Source organism: Pyxicephalus adspersus, chromosome 2, assembly GCF_032062135.1.
Source record: "Pyxicephalus adspersus chromosome 2, UCB_Pads_2.0, whole genome shotgun sequence".
Classification (NCBI taxonomy): Eukaryota; Metazoa; Chordata; class Amphibia; order Anura; family Pyxicephalidae; genus Pyxicephalus; species Pyxicephalus adspersus.
Window position 1 is genome coordinate 11,216,710 of NC_092859.1, and position 10,245 is coordinate 11,226,954.

Here is a 10,245-nt window from a genome sequence, read left to right on the forward strand (position 1 = left end):
CTGTGGGGGCAGTGTTGTGATTTAGGGTACCTGTGGGAGCAGTGGTATGATCTGGGGTGCCTGTGGGGGCAGTGCTATGATCTAGGGTGCCTGTGGGGGCAGTGTTGTGATCTGGGGTGCCTGTGGGGGCAATGTTATGATCTGGGGTGCCTGTGGGGGCAGTGTTGTGATCTGGGGTTTCTGTGGGGGCAGTGTTGTGATTTAGTGTACCTGTGGGGGCAGTGTTATGATCTGGGGTGCCTGTGGGGGCAGTGTGGTTATCTGGGGTGCCTGTGGGGGCAGTGTTATGATTTAGGGTACCTGTGGGGGCAGTGTTATGATCTAGGGTACCTGTGGGGGCAGTGTTGTGATCTGGGGTGCCTGTGGGGGCAGTGTTGTGATCTGGGGTTGGTCAAGTCCAAGGTTCACTAATGTAATGTACCCAAAAAATGAGGTCAGCTGACTCCCTGAATATACTGAATGCCCAGGATTGAATTTGTTCTTCCCTGATGACAGGGTCATATTCCAAGATAACAATGCCAGGATTCATCAGGCTCAGATTGTAAAAGCGTGGCTCATTTTTACACACATAACTCAAGCTAACCCAATGCACCAGACAGGTAAAGGATTCACAGCCATTACTGTATTCATTGTAAATGTGATCACTTCAGCATCAGCACCACCTAGTGGAATAATTGTAACTGACAGCCTATTGTAGAGCCATGTTTTACCAATGTATCTTAACTTCTGACTGCTGCAAAAAACACAATTTAGTATATAGTTTTGCACTTGGGATATGTTCCCAAAGGTTTACTCTACCTCCCCTGCAATTTTGGTGACAATACAGTGTTTAGGGGCTTTGCAAATAACTCAAAAGGTCAGCAGCCATGGACTTTAATCCAAATAGGCTGGATTAGATATTATTATCATCGAATTTCTGCATTCAATTCAATAATAATGTATTATGTTTAATCAGCAAAGCTCCTGTCTGCCTGGGGCCCCATTCTCCTTCATCTATCTCTGAAGTAAAGGGTGCACATCACAACAAACACAATGAGTAATATGCAGCACAGTGTATAGAATAGTGTAGTATGTAATGTAAAGCATAAAGTGTGGTGTGTACAGCACAACAAACAGTATATGAAATAAGATGATATGGAAAGAAGTGTACATCACAACCTACAGCATGGGTAATGCATAGCATAGGGTATAGAATAGTGTAGTATGTAATGTAAAGCATGAGGTGTTGTGTGTACAGCACAACAAACAGTATATGAAATAAGATGATATGGAAAGAAGTGTACATCACAACCTACAGCATTAGTAATGTATAGCATAGGGTATAGGATAGTGTAGTATGGAATATGGAATATAGAGCATGAAGTTTGTGCACAACATATCTATGGAATAGGCTCATATAGAATAAAGAATGCACATTACAATCTACAGCATGGGTAATGTATAGCACAGGGTATAGGATAGCCTAGTGTGAAATAATGTACAGTGTGAGATGGTTGGGAAGAAAAAAGTAAAGCACAACATATGATATGGAATAAAGCACCCACATTACAATGTACAGCACAGCCTATAGAATATGGCAGTGTGAAATAAGGACAGAATGGGGTGGGTGGAACAGGGAATGTACAGCACGACATATGATAAGGAGTAAAGCACCCACATCACAATGTACAGCACAGCATATAGAATATGGCAGTGGGAAATAAGGAAAATACAGCACAGAGTACAGCATGGAGTGGGGTGGATGAGGGAATGTACAACACAGCAAAAAAAAAAAAAAGATTGATATGGAGAAAAGAGCGCACATCCCAATCTACACAATATGTAATGTATAGCACAGCGTAAGCGTAGAACAGAGAAGTGTGAAATAATTCATGTGCAACACATTGTGCAAACTGGGCAGCTGTAGAAGAGATAATATACAACACAGCCTATAAAAAGGATTAATGATGAGTAAAGAGTGCACATCACAATGTTCAGAATAGATAATGTCTATCACAGCATATAGAGTGGTGAGGAATAATAAAACAAATACAGCACAGAGTACAGAATAGGGTGATGCAAAAAAAAAGAACAGAAAAGAACAGCACAGCATATAGAATCTGGTAGTAAAGGAAAGTAAGACAGGGTACAGAATGAGGTGTACAGCACAGCATATAAAAAGGGCAAATATGGAGTAAAAGGTGCATGTCATAAATCATACAAAATAGTTAATGTACAGCAGAGTGTATAGATTAGGATAGTGGGAAATATGGAATGTATAACACGGAGTAAATAAGGAGATGGTATGGAAATAGAAATGTATAGCACATCACAATGTACTGAAAGGGTAATGTACAGCACAGTGTATAGAGAAATATGAAATGAAGTATGTACACCACACAATGCAGAATGGGGTAACAATAAACTTTTACTTTCTGTGCTTGTTAGAAAGATTCCCCCTCCTCCTGACGACCACTTCCTCTGGGACAAAAAGCGGGCAAAAATCCATGATCTGAGGTTGTCACTGAATAAGGAAAGAGGCGAAATCTTCCGATGGGGACACATGACCCAATGACAATCTGATTGTACAATCTGCTTTAGATCTACCAAAAAATGTGTAGTGCAAGGCCCTGCCAATAGGGGGGCAGGTGGGATAGATAGAGATATCCTCAGTGGCAACTTTCTCCCCACCCCTAGGGGGCAGTGTGGTTCTGTACAGTTTTACCCTACAGTTGATTGCACTTTGTTCTTACCAATGATGGCCAAAAACTCGCCATGCACGATTGCATTACCTGAATTTTCACAGCAGGTGTATCTTCCTGGTGCATGTGTGTATATTACAACAATTGATTCACCTGCTGTTTTAATATATGGTGCATGTTACATTCATTATTTTTTCATTTTGCCCCAATTTATCAATTTAAGAGCAATGTATTGATGATGTGTTAGTAAGGAATTGGCTTTTTACTACTTTATTTAGTTTTATTTCTTGTGTCACCTGCCTGTTTACTGACACCTAATGGGGTTGATGGATGTGTGTGTTTAGCACCATTACAATGGGAATTAATGAAATTTGTAGATAATGCCAGGAAGTTGGGGGGAATTAAAATATAACCTAACAATGGAGAATAGATTACAGGGCAGAGTTTTGGGAAAATCAACGTTACCCTGCTGGGGTTTCAGTATAACAACCCCCTCATGCCATTCTGGACTGCCCCACCCCCATCACCTGGACAATCAGATGGGGGTCAGAATGGAGGGAGGGGGCAGAAGTGTTTGGAATGGGAGGGGAAAGACAGGGCTGGCATTGCTGGATTTCTAGTAAGTTTATCTTCTCTCTTGTGTGACTTGGACTCCAGGAGGAGAGAAGCCTCTGCGGCAGGTAAGGAATGCTGGGGTTGTAACATATTACAGGTGCTGCTTATTGTCAGGGATCACATGATCTGAGGGGGTTGCACACAGGTACCTCTCCACCAAGACCATATATATGTTATTTATTTTTATGTTGTTAGAAAAGTTTAGCAGAAATGTTTTTCAACAATGGATGCCAATCACAAAACTTATCACACTTTTTTGTGTTATTTTGGGGTTTTATGCTGCCTAGGAGCAATGTGTACCTGTAAACCAACAGCCTTATAAATATAAATATATATATATATATATATATAGTACATGTAGATTCTGCAAGCCTTCCTGTTTTGGAAATAGGGCCAGTAACCCATTAAAAGCCCATCCCGAGCTCATGTATATGGGTCATCATGCTTTAAGGGCAGATCAGCAGATTGTTCTGCAGTAGATTGTATCAAGTGTGGTTAGCTGTAGTCTTAAATGGTTGGAATCCATGCCATGCTAAATTATTTGTATTATGTATTTATATAGCACCAACATATTACACAGCGCTGTACAAAATCCATTGTCATATCACTTTATTCTGCCAGATTGATTTTGGAATGTGGGAGGAAATCCTTGAAAATAATTGGGAACATAAAACTCCATGCACATTATGTATTGGTCAATCTTTGCAGGGTGATAATGCCAGCCACTGAGCAGCGTAATATTTAATGCAAAAAGCAAATGTAAAAATATGTGTAAGACAAAAGTTTTTTTTTATTCTTTTTACTTTTATCTGTGTGGCTGTTGGAGAGTTTCCATGTGGTCTCTTTATAGCGGAACCCTAGCAGAAAATTCTAACGGGGGTGCTTTATTATTTTCCCAGACAAAATGGCTTTAAATACCCTTAAAGGTAATCGAAGATATTGTACATTCCTCCGTCTTTCTCTCCAAATGTTTTTGGTTCTCTTCCTCCTCCCATCGTATTGTTCTCTACCCACCGTTACATTCCTTAGCAGATCCCAAACAAACAGCAGGTAGGAGAGCCCTGTGTGCAGGAGAGGCGCTTGTGACTTCTCTTACAGCAAGTATAATCATTACCAATGAACTGCTCCAATTTGCTTGATTTTGGACTCTTTTTTTATATCATTAAAGATATTAAGTGACCTCTGTCAAAAAATGACCTGTTGATCTGGTCCTAAATTTAACTGCCACAATGTCGTCTGCAGGCTCCCTGTGTTAGGCTTCGTACACACGTCAGATGATTCTCTGACCTGGTGGATCAATGAACAACGAATGGTTGTAAAAAAAAGTGAAGGGGAGAGAGCACAGCTGGGTGCCGCTCCATTGTTCTCTCCCCCCCCCCCCCCCCATAGTGCAAACGAGATGAGTTGGGATGCAGCAACCCCCCCCCCCCCCCCGTTCCCTCCCCATAGAGCAGAATGGTGCTGTATTTACAGAGCTCGTTCATGCATCATGCAGTCTTTTGTCGTTGGAAAGTGAACTTATTGCACCTCTGTACCCAGCCCTACATAAGAAGCCTCTTGGTTCTTATCATGTCTCTTACTACAGGATAATTCCTCCATGTTGTATAGATCTGAGGGAGAAATGGTTGAGATATAAAGCAAAAGACAATTAGGGGGCTGACAATACTCAGGGTCCATTTACACCAAGGCATTTAACTGCAGTGTGTTAATGTGAGTTGTCACATATGTTACCATGCATTGTGTTAGGACAACCCATTGATTAGCATAGCCACAAAGTACACAATAAGGTGCCATTTACAATGAATGGCATCACGCATAGATTAGGTGCATTGTGGTAATGTGTGAATGGGCCCTCTGCAAAATAATTGTGTGTTTTTGACTCCAACAGGAGATAGGAGCTGAGTGCTTTTTGGGAGATCAATGGATATTTAAAAAACAATTTATAGGGATAAAAAAAGGGAAAGGTGCATGCATGGCAGAGATGTACTCAGAGCTGGATCATTCACAAGACCGTCTTAAGATGGTACGGATGATGGATTGTCTCTGGGAATGATCTTCCATGCTCATTTCCAGTGACAGATAAATGAATGAGTGTTGTTCTGTCCTATGGAGAGAGAAGGGGAGAGGACAAGCAAGTGGCGCCCAGCTGGCCTCTCTTTCCATTGTTCATGATTCTGCTGTGATGGATTGATGAACAACATTAGGGGACTGTTGTACAAATGTCAGATTTCCACCCAAGATGAGCCGGGGCCTAGGGCCCTGTGAATGTCCAGAAGGCTCAGCTACAATCTTCATACTCCTTTAATAAACCAGAAAGAGGTTTAGGATGGACATGTAGGCAGTCAGTGTCTTATGGGACTTTACCCATGCAGACCAAGCACATAAGGGGGCTTCTTATGGGACTCTTGCAACCCTTGTCCATGTCCATTAAATGGGTGAGGACCAAAGCTGCTCTCTTGTCTATGGCCCCATACATACATAACATAGACCCTGTATTACCATCTGAACATGCTGGTTGTCTCAGACTTCTTTATATTCCAAGGCAATGATTAGGATAAGCATGCAGACTAAGATGGTCACAGAGATTCATAATTGATAATGAAATCTCTGTGACCATCTTAGTCTGCATTCATAAATGATAATAAAAATCATAATTCCTGCCTACTCCTAGGTTAGTGACTGAGAATGTGCTGAAGCCATTAGCTCACCATAACCGTCATGGTAGCCATTGCAAGGGGGACGTGAAAAACACCATCACATACAGCATAACTGCAAACACCACACTTTGGTAATGAATGATTCTGCATCCCTAGCAGTTACGGGCCCAGAGCAATTGGCAAATGCCCATCTAAACACTGCATAAAGCTTTGTACAGACATCCCATTCCTGCCTCTGGAAATTATATTTCATGATGTTTCCAGGGACTGATGAATGAGCACTGTACACACAATATTGTTCAGCTCTATTGGAAGGGGGAGGACGCGCAAGTGGCACCCCACTCCAAAAATAATGACCGCAGCTGCCTCCATGTAACTTAGTGATCCGCCATGGTGGATAGCCAAATAATGTGGGGGAGACCACTGTAAAAACTCAAGATTTGTACCTGAGATGATCACAACTATTTGTCCCAGGTGATAATTAATATTATTATATATAAATGATTTCTTGTTCCACAAAATATGTATATTGTGCAAGGTGGTGACTCTTCACTAATCTGGCTTGTGGCAATTCGGTGAGAAGAGGAAATGATTCTTGGCACTCTGGGAAGCAGCAACTTTTCTAGAGAAATAGCAGGGGTCACTTTCATGTTGTTATTTTCACCTCGAACCGGATCAGGTGACCTTTCCAAGAAAAGTTTCTGTAGCCCGGAGCGCAGTGATTCATTTTATTTTTCATTTCTTCTTATGACAACTTTTCTAACTTTCACGTTAATTATTTCTCAGCAGTGTCCCAGAGCAAACTTGCAAACACAGATGTAGTCCATGCGTTCTAACTCCTACTATTCTCTCTTATGTTCACTGAATGCCTTCAGGCACTAATATTGGGGTTAGAGTTTTACATTCGGCCCCCATTTTAGTTGACATATTTGCCTGACTGATTCGCTCTCATTAAATTAGCGTTCTTGTAACCTGTCGGTATTAACCCCTGCAGGCTCACAAGGCTGACCTTATTTTTTTTGCTGGTCATCCTTTGATACCTGCTGTGTGCAGAACATTCCAGAATCCCTCAGTCACTGATCTCTCGCCAGCACAACCGTCCATCCATCTGAGTCCAAATGTATCTGGATCATTGCTACAACGTCTTGGGTAAGCATTCCTCTAGATCAGTGGATGGGATGTTTATTCCAAGCTAATTCATGCAAAATAAGGTTTATTGGCAGTCTTATTTATTTGTTTTTGTCTACAACATGCTGGCCCCAGGACGTATGGCGAGCTGCGGTCAGTTTGTACAGGTCCTCTTCTTTAGGTGGTAGAGCTTGTATACCCAGATCCTCCGCTCTGGCCTCCTGTATGGCCGATGGACTATGTCAGGTCTGTAATTCTGGAAAAGTCCAGAGAAACTGGATGAAAAGAAAAAAGTAATGTTTATTGTATTTCATCTGTAGCAGCTCCTGCGGAAGCTAGAACAAAGGAACACCACGTCAGTGACGGTATAATACCTTGTGTGGGATGCTTGCATTGTGACTGATATAGAGCGGTCTGGATGATAGCGTGTAATGATATAACCACATTGTAATTTAAAGAATATGCAGCTCATTGTGGAATGTTTACATTCCAGCCACCCCCTTGTGTACAGATCTTCAGTCTCACCAATTAGGGCCATTTCATTGCTACTTTTGGGTTTGGGGAGAGCATGGTACCTTTTCTCTTCCTTCCCACAATGTAACATTGGGAGCCTGAGAAGTTGGAGCCCAGAGCCAAACTAAAGCTGCGTACACACTTGCAATTTTTGTCGTTGGAAAAGATCTTTCACGATCCTTGCCAACGACAAGGGACCACACAATGCATGAACGGTGCTGCTACATACAGCACCGTTCTGCTCTATGGAGAGGGGAGGGGGAGAGCGACGGAGCGGCACCCTGCTGCACGCTCTCCCCTTCCCTTTCATTAGGATCGGCTGTCGTCCATCGTCCGTGGATCCGGCAGGACGATCGTTCGGACGATGGACGACACCGACTGTACACACGGAAGATTTTCGCCCGATATTTGGCCGATGCTGATTATTGGGCGATAAAAATCTGCCGTGTGTATGTAGCTTAAGTGTTGTCACTTGGGGTCACAAAGAGGTTTCGCTTTACCTATTGAGTTATGGTATCAACCCTAGGAGTCATTCAGCTTATGTGACTGAGCACATAGTGATATTTTTAACAATCATGTTACAGCAAACAGGTACTCATTGTACAACACAGGGCTCACTATAGACTGCATGGCATGGAATATGGGCATTTAGGGGAGCAGTGAGTGATGCCAGCCATGTTAGATGACTTATTGCACCTACATGGGGTCCAGATTCCAATATTTTGTCAATGTCCAAGGCAACTTCTAGAATATATGTCCACCAAGAATACACAGCATTCACCATTAGACTATCTTCCGAGGCGCTTTTACTTGAATAGGTTATTGCTGCACCTTAATTCACAAGAAAAAATGGAGGATATTGCTAGGCTGGGGGCTGACCCTGGCGCTCAGTGGGGGGTTAGGATTGCCAGCCCTAGCGCTCAGTGGGGGTTATGATTGCCGGCCCTAGTGCTCAGTGGGGGTTATGATTGCCGGCCCTAGTGCTCAGTGGGGGGTTATGATTGCCGACCCTGGGGCTTGTTGAGGCCTATTGTTAATATACCTGGCACCTATGCTGGGGTTTACAGTTGCTGTCACTTTCATCATCAATGTAGCTTAATTTACTCCCTCAATTGTTTCACTGTACCTCTAGGCCCTGATATTTTTCTAAACCATAGCAAAGGGGGGAAAGGTGGCGCACTAAAAGTGTATACCATGCAGCAAAACCCACTATGTCAACTCTTTTGGCCACAGTAACAAAAATTTTATTTTAACATTTCTCTCCCTTAAAATCTTTGTGGAGACAATAAAAAAAATTATGATTTAGCAAATTTGAAAATAAAGAAATAAGCAGACTCCCATTCCGCTATTTCATTATTAACGCAAACATCTGAAGAAGAATACGTTTTTTATGGGACAACGCAGTCCTCTCATGACCCATGATGGATGAGCCCACAGTGATTTGTTGGAATGTGTCCGGTTATCTCTGCACCTGTGCTGCTTACATTTGTTTTCTGTGCACTTAACCTGTCCTTGTACAAGATAATTGGGGCTAAAGTTTAATGGCAGCGTCCACTATTGTTCTCAGGAATGTAGCAACACATCGATAAGGCATAGAGACTGGATAGACCATAATAAAATTGTTTGTCCATCTTCTATGTATATACGGTGGGGGCAAAAACATTACTCCGCATTCTTCTAGGCCTCCTCTACCTGAGCTAAGCTGCTCATGGTCAATGACAACCAGCAATGCAACTTAATGACCAGTGATGGAGGGAATGGAAGCCATGAATCTGTAATGTAATTAAATAAACATGGTAGCCAAATCTTTAAGGTAATTCCCTATAACATCCTATTACAATACTCCAGCTCCTGAGTGTCTTATTACCCCTGTAACCTCGAATTACAGTCACCCAGCTCCTGAGTGTCTTATTACCCTTGTAACATTATATTACAGTCACCCAGCTCCTGAGTGTCCCAATACCCCTCTAATATCACATTACAGTCACCAAGCTCCTGAGTGTCTTATTACCCCTGTAACCCTGTAACCTCATATTACTGTCACCCAGCTCCTGAGTGTCTTATTACCCCTGTACTATCACATTACAGTCACCCAGCTCCTGAGTGTCTTTTTTCCCTTGTAACATCGTATTACAGTCACCCAGCTCCTGAGTGCCTTATTACCCCTGTAACATCATATTACAGTCACCCAGCTCCTAAATGACCTGTTACCCCTGTAATATCATATTACAGTCACCCAGCTCCTGAGTGTCTTATTACCCCTGTAATATCATATTACAGTCACCCAGCTCCTGAGTGTCTTAGTACCCCTGTAACCTCAAATTACAGTCACCCAGCTCCTGAGTGTCTTATTACCCCTGTACTATCACATTACAGTCACCCAGCTCCTGAGTGTCTTATTACCCCTGTACTATCACATTACAGTCACCCAGCTCCTGAGTGTCTTTTTTTCCCTTGTAACATCGTATTACAGTCACCCAGCTCCTGAGTGCCTTATTACCCCTGTAACATCATATTACAGTCACCCAGCTCCTGAGTGTCCTATTACCCCTGTAACCTCAACATACAGTCACCCAACTCCTGAGTGTCTTATTACCCCTGTACCATCATATTACAGTCACCCAGCTCCTGAGTGTCTTATTACCCCTGTA

General features: G+C 42.5%; 1 protein-coding gene across 1 annotated transcript in view; it reads left to right on the forward strand.

Moving 5' to 3' along the window:
* The first annotated feature begins 3,306 nt into the window (after window positions 1-3,306).
* The window catches only part of BEST2 (bestrophin 2), a 15,896-nt gene continuing 8,957 nt past the window's right edge, over window positions 3,307-10,245 (forward strand). Inside the window, exon 1 of the mRNA XM_072399489.1 lies at window positions 3,307-3,361. The gene's annotated coding sequence lies outside the window, so the exon portion shown is untranslated. The remainder of the gene's footprint in view (window positions 3,362-10,245) is intronic.